The 6,883-nt window shown below is 43.0% G+C and overlaps 1 pseudogene; it reads left to right on the top strand.

Moving 5' to 3' along the window:
• Positions 1-5,716: 5,716 nt before the first annotated feature.
• Positions 5,717-6,492, top strand: LOC103192486 (annotated as a pseudogene).
• The last annotated feature ends 391 nt before the right edge of the window (positions 6,493-6,883 follow it).

The following is a 6,883-nucleotide window of genomic DNA, read 5'->3' as shown; positions in this document are numbered from 1 at the left end:
CCAATAATCTTTAAAACATTCCTTGGGTTTCCCAAGGCGGTATCACTACAGAAGTAGATTGTCCAGTCTTCCTTCTGAGGAGTGGCTGGTGGGTTTGAACCACCAGCCTTCTGGTTAAGCAGTCAAATGCCTTAGGCACTACGCCACCAGTTGTTGTTGTTGTTATGTGCTGTTGAGTTGGACCCGACTCATAGCGACCCCTCCTTGGGTTTCCGAGGCAGTATCACTACGGAAGTGGTATTGCCCAACCTTCCTTCCGAGACTACAGAGCTCCCTTTAAAACACTAGTTAAATGAATTCAGCAAGTACAATGAATGCAGTTTTGCTTGGTTAGGGCACCCCCATGTGTCTCTATAGGGAAGTACCACTTAAATTCTTTGAAAAATCATAAACATTTCAAATAATCCATACTCTTTTGTCTTATGTTAAGTATCTGCCATATCAGAAGCATTATGGTGGCAGATAAAAAGGTAATAGTACATGGATCTTGCCCTTGAGTAACTCACAATTTAGACTGGTGAAACTCTTGAGACTATGGCCCTCTGGGCCTAGAATTGAACTCACTCCAGCCAGACAACAGACAGACCTACTAGGTGAACAATTACACTTTCAATCAACCATGGGAGATTAGAAGGGCAGTATTTGCATAGGAAGATAGCTCAAAAGGCAGGAATGCATAGGAAAGGACAGAGGAAAAAGGTAATCATAGGCAGGAAGTAGAAAGAGAGCTGTTAAATTTGGGGATTATAATCAATGACATGAAACAAAATGTGTATGAACTGTTGAATGGAAAACGAATTTGCTCTGTAAACTTTCACCCAAATCACAATTTAAAAAAAGAAAAAGAAACTTAGAGTTTAGTAGGGAACATCAGACACGCAGAAAGAAACTCCAATGAAGAGGTAAAAAACGGCAAATGCCTTTAATTGCTGCAGATAAACTGCTAAGAAAAGTGGAAGAAGGGCAAAATTAATTCCAGCTGGGGGTATCTGGAAGGCTTCATGGAGGATATGACATTTGATCTAGACCTTGAAGATGGTGTGATTTAGATCCATTTTTTTCATTCATTCATTGATGAAATATTTTAAGTAGCAATAAAATAAAGTCAACAAGGTAGAAAAGTGCAGGAGCTAGATTAAAAACAGCAGGGAGTCCTGTGTTACTGTCATGCTCAACTGCCAACTAAAAGGATAGAAGGTCAAGTCTACCAAGAGGCAAACCAAAAGAAAAGCCTGGCCATCTACGTTTGAAAAATCAGTCATTGAAAAAGCTACATAGCACAGTTCTACTCTGACACACATGTAGTCACCATGAGTCAGTATCTACTCCATGGCAACTGGTTGGTTTGTGTTATTGGATCATGCAATTATGAAGTATCATAATGTGAACTTTATCCTCTGGGTGATGTACTGGGAGCCAGAAAAGGTTTTTTGAGCAGAGAGGTGATGCTGATTTATTCTTTCATTTATTCAACGTTCTCATTCAACAAATGTTAGTATATCTGTCTGTGCTAGGTACCAGGTATTGGGTACATAGTGGTGAATAACACACACATAGTTGCTGCCCTCTCAGAGCTTATAGCAGAGCCAGGGGAGAAATTATAATGAAATATACATACAAATAAATAGGTGATTAAAAATTATGGTAAGACAGATGAAGAACAAAAGTAGTGTCCTATAGAAGAATAATGAGTGGCTGAGGACTTACTTGAGAATGGGAATCAGAGAAGTCTTCTCTGAGAGAATGACATTAGGACTGAAACCTGAAGGACATACAGCATGGATGGCCAAGTGAAGATTTCAGAGACAAACCTTTGATGCTCACTAAAAGGTCCTGAGGAAGGAAAGACTTTGCTAAACTCAAAAGACTGGAAAAAGGCTAGACTGACGAGAGTAGGAGAAAGGACGAGGGTAGCAGGAGGTGGCACAGAAGGAGGCAGGCACTAGTGCATGCTGGCCTTATAGTCATGACAATGAGCCTGGGTTCTAAGTGCTGTGGGGAGCTACGGAGCAGCTTGCTCCCATCTATAATTTATAAACATCACTCTGGCTACAGCTACATGTAGCTCTGGGGCACTAGATACAAGGCTTCTGCAGTTGCCTGGTGAGAGCCAGTGGTAGCTGGGACTAGGCAGTTGTCAGTGGCATGAGGAGAAATGCCACAGTATGAATTTAGAAGGCAGAGGCAGAGGCAGGGAGGCCAAATTAGGATGCTATTGCAATTGTCTTAATTAGGGGCTGGAGTGAGGCATGAGAGATCAGGGCAATCAGTATGTTGTTTGAAGGAAAAAAAGCCTCATCAAACTCCCAGAGTGGGGAGCCTCCACTCTAGGGGGAAAATGAAGGTCAAGAAGGCATTCAAGGAGATGGGAAAGTTTGGAGCCTGTGTGGCTGTAATGAAGGTGGGGGTCACTGATTGAATAAAAGGAAGAGGAGTAATTGAGTGAGAGAAGAGGATGAGTCTGGATTGGGCCATCTCAACTTTATGGAACAAGGATGATACCCAGCTAGAGCTATCCAGGAAGTAGTGAGAAATGAAGCCAGAAGTCCAGTGGTTTAGACAGACTGTGGTTCTTGAACTCTGACTAAGTCAAGTTTCACTTGGTGAATGGAAGAGAAAATAACCCTATGGGAAAAAGGATGCAGTGTGTGTATGTGTGTGTGTGTGTGTGTGTAGGTGGGCTGAGAAAAGGAAAGGCAAAATAAGGCACTCAGAGTCCAAGGGTATCTGGCTAAGAGAAAAATTCATTAAAAACTCATTATCATCAAGTCAATTCCAACTTATATTGACCCATAAGACAGAGTACGACTGCTCCCATAGGGTTTCCAAGGCTGTAATCTTTAAGGAAACAGACTTACATCTTTCTTCTATGCAGCGGCTGGTGGTTTGAACTGCTGACCTTTTCTTTGGTTAGCAGTCAAACACTTAACCACTGCAACACCAGGGCTTCTTAAGAAAGAAACACAGAAATGCAAATGGAAGTTACCTAAGATAACTTCCACCTATTTTGAAATATTAAATTATGCTATATAATAATGGGAACACTGGTGGCATCGTGCCTAAGGCATTTGACTGCTAACCAGAAGGCTGGCAGTTCAAACCCAATAGCCACTCCTGGGAAGGAAGGTTGGGCAATCTACTTCTGTAGTGATACTGTCTTGGAAACCCAAGGAGGGATCACTATGAATCGAATCCAACTCAACAGCAGTGAGGTTTTTTTTTTTCCCCTATATAATAATAATAGCAGCTAACCATTAATGAAGTACTTTTATGTGCCAAGCTTATAGTAGATGCTTTACATAGATCTCATTTAACTTAACAATAGCAAGCATTCAGCCATATGCCATATAGCCAACATGAGACAGGGATCCTTGTGAGGAAGTTAGGTTTTCAAACGGCATTTGATAATGATTGGTGAATGCAAACAAGAAAACCAGGGCATTGAAAAGCATGTGCAACTGCAGGAAACAATGAAAGTATGAGACATTTCTAAGTTTATGGGTGTTTGACCCTCCTATGACTTTTTGGTTTTGTAGGAAGTGTTGGGAGGGAGGAAGGCGAGGGTGGAATGCTAGAATTGGAGAATCAGTCAGACGTCAGGGGGGTTTCCACTGACACTAAGCTCCTTCACCTTTCACAGCACACGCACCTCTGAACTGAGTCATTTCATGCCTGTCTTAGAGGGGCCTGAAATCAATATTAAAAGAAAAAAAGAAAGGTTCAAAAAGTACTCCATAAGAAGCTGAAAATCTGTCCTTCACTTTTCTTTCTCTGCACCCTAAGGAGTTCTAAATCTTCCTTCATTCCTACATCAAGCCTGAGACACCAGACTCCCTGGAATTGTCTTTTATTCTGCATTAATTCTGTACCTTTCTGCCAAGCATCTGTGGGTCTTGAAAGGAAACGTGAAAAGGTAGCAAAGACACATCTGTACAGCAAAGACATGTGGCACAGAGAAAGGGAACATAAATCAAAGCCAGAGAGACGCCTGCTAGCAACCTGGAAATCAAATTGTGTCAGGGAGAAGGCCCGCGCAGAAAAATAGATTAGAAGGGCACTGAACAAGAGAGAAGAAAGTCAAGCAGCCCCTACAAAAATTAATGAGAGGCAGAGGAGGCCTGGAGAAACAGTCTGAATGAAAAGAATCTTGCACTGCTTAAGGATGGACTAGTGTTTCAGCAAGTTTATATCGACTCCTGCCTGGATAACACGATGGCTGTCCATCTATACTTTTTCCTTGTGTGTTACAAAAAATTCACTGCCATTGAGTCGATTCTGAATCACAGCAATCCCCATTGGGTTTCCAAGGCTGTAAATCTTTACGGAAGCAGACTGCCCCATCTTTCTTCCAGAGATCAGCTGGTGGGTTTGAAGTGCTGACTTTTTGGTTAGTAGCCAAATGCCTTAGCCACTCTCAAGCCAGGGCTACAGGCTTTGAAAGAAATTCAGGGAGGAGCAAGAAATGAAAGGAATGGGAGAGCAGGTGTAGGAATTTAGATGAGGATGGGAACCTCCATCCACAGCACCATCCTCCATCTGACCCCTGGTGCTCAGTACCAACTTGGACTCTGTAACTACTGCACTTAGTGTGAACCTGGCCAGCAAACCCTCTCTGTATGGGGCAATTGGATGATGATACCTACCCTGCAAATTAATCTGAGCATTAACAGCCATGACATAAGAAAAGCGCTGAGTAATGCACATAGTGGGGTCTCCATGAACAATGACTCTTATTATTATTAAATAAAGTCTTAAACTAGGGGGAAGTTGTCTCCGAAACCTTTCATTTTTGTTTGTGACTTTCTCCCAATTTCAGGATTCCTCTTAGGCTCTGAGTACCCTCTTATTTCCTTTCTTTTCTCAAAACTCCACACATCAATTCTCTCCTATACTCCAACTCCTATGTTGGGGTAGGGTAGACTCTGTATCACCTCCCATCCAAGCCTCCCATCCACTACTGAAAATATCTACGTTACTGAACCTGGAAAACAAGGTGGGAAATGAAAAAAATTAGCAAAAACTTAGAGACTGTTGGGACAATATCCCAAGGAGCCCTGGTGGTACAATGGTTAAGTGCTCAGCTGCTAACTGAAAGGTTGGTGGTTCAAACTCACACAGAGGCTTTTTGGGAGAGAGACCCGGCAATGTGCTCCCACAAAGATTGTTGTTGTTGTTATGAGGTGCCATCGAGTCAGCTCTGACTCATAGTGACTCCATGAACAACAGAAGGAAATACTGCCTGGTCCTGCGCCAGCCTCACAATCCTTGCTATGCTTGAGCCCACTGTTGTAGCCATTGTGCCAATCCATCCCGTTGAGGGCCTTCCCCTTTATCACTGACCCTCTATTTTACCAAGCATGATATCCTTCTCCATGGAATGGTTTCTTCTCATCACATGATCAAAGTAGTTGAGACAAAGTCTGGTCATTCTCGCTTCCAAGGAGCACTCCAGCTGCACTTCTTGCAGGACAGATTTGTTCATTCTTCTGGCAGTGCATGGTATTTTCTATATTCTTTGCCAATACCACAATTCAAAAGCATTAACTCTTTTTTACTGGTCTTCCTTATTCACTGTCCAGCTTTCACATGCATATGAAGTGACAGAAAATACTATGGCTTGGGTCAGACACACCTTAGTTTTCAAAGTGACATCTTTGCTTCTTAACACTTTAAAGAGGTCTGTTGCAGCTTTCCATTCCGTGGTGCACGTTGGAAGATGGCAATGCAAATTTCCAAGAAGAGGAAGTTTGTCACTGATGGCATCTTCAAAGCTGAACTGAATAAATTTCTCACTCAGGAGCTGGCTATAGATGGTTACTCTGGAGTTGAAATTCGAGTTACACAAACCAGGACAGAAATCATTATTCTAGTCACCAGGACACAGAATGTTCTTGGTGAGAAGGGCTGGTGGATCCTGGAATTGACTGCTGTAGTTCAGAAGAGATTTGGCTTCCCTGAGGGCAGTGTAGAGCTATATGCTGAAAAGGTGGCTGCAAGAGGTCTGTGTGTCATTGCCCAGGCAGAGTCTCTGGGTTACTAACTCTTAGAAGGTCATGCTGTGAGGAGGGCCTGCTCCGGTGTGCTCCAGTTCATTATGGAGAGTGGGGCCAAGGGCTGTGAGGTTGTGGTGTCTGGGACACTCTGAGGACAGAGAGCTAAATCCATGAAATTTGTGGATGGCCTGATGATCCACAGTGGGAACCCTGTTAACTACTATGTTAACATGGCTGTCCACCACATGCTGCTCGACAGGGTGTTCTAGGCATCAAAGTGAAGATCATGCTGCCCTGGGACCCAACTGGTAAGACTGGCCCTAAAAAGCCCCTGCCTGACTGTGTGAGCATTGTGGAACCCAAAGCTGAGATACTACTCACCCCCATCTCAGAGCAGAAGGGTGGGAAGCCAGAGCTACCTGCCATGACTCAGCCAGTCCCCACTGAGAAGCAGGTTCTCCTTGGCAACTGGATCTGGATTTTGGATGTTATCCTGTAAGGACCTTTAATAAAACCTTTCAAGAAGGAAAAAAAAAAAAAGGTCTGTTAGAGCAGATTTTCCCAGTGCAATGCAATATCTGATTTCCTGACTGCTGCTTCCATGGGTGTTGATTGTAGATGCAAGCAAAATGAAATCCCTGACAACTTCAACCTTTTCTCAATTTATCACTGGTGCACTTAGGAAGATTTTTGATTTCTTTATGTTGATGTGTAAGTGTGACAAGTCACACTTTAAGCAGTCAAGGTTGTGCCATCTGAATACTGCAGATTGTTAATGATTTTTTCCTCTGATTCTGATGCCGTGTTCCCGTACAGATTACAGCCAAGAAAACCCTATGAGACAGTTCTACTCTGTCACATGGGGTTGCTATGAGTTGGAGTCAACTTGA

This window comes from Orycteropus afer, unplaced genomic scaffold (genome assembly GCF_000298275.1).
Source record: "Orycteropus afer afer isolate SDZICR_OR568_19922 unplaced genomic scaffold, OryAfe1.0 scaffold00028, whole genome shotgun sequence".
NCBI classification, from domain to species: Eukaryota; Metazoa; Chordata; class Mammalia; order Tubulidentata; family Orycteropodidae; genus Orycteropus; species Orycteropus afer.
Note: the sequence above shows the minus strand (reverse complement) of the source record. Positions and strands in the feature narration are given on the sequence as shown.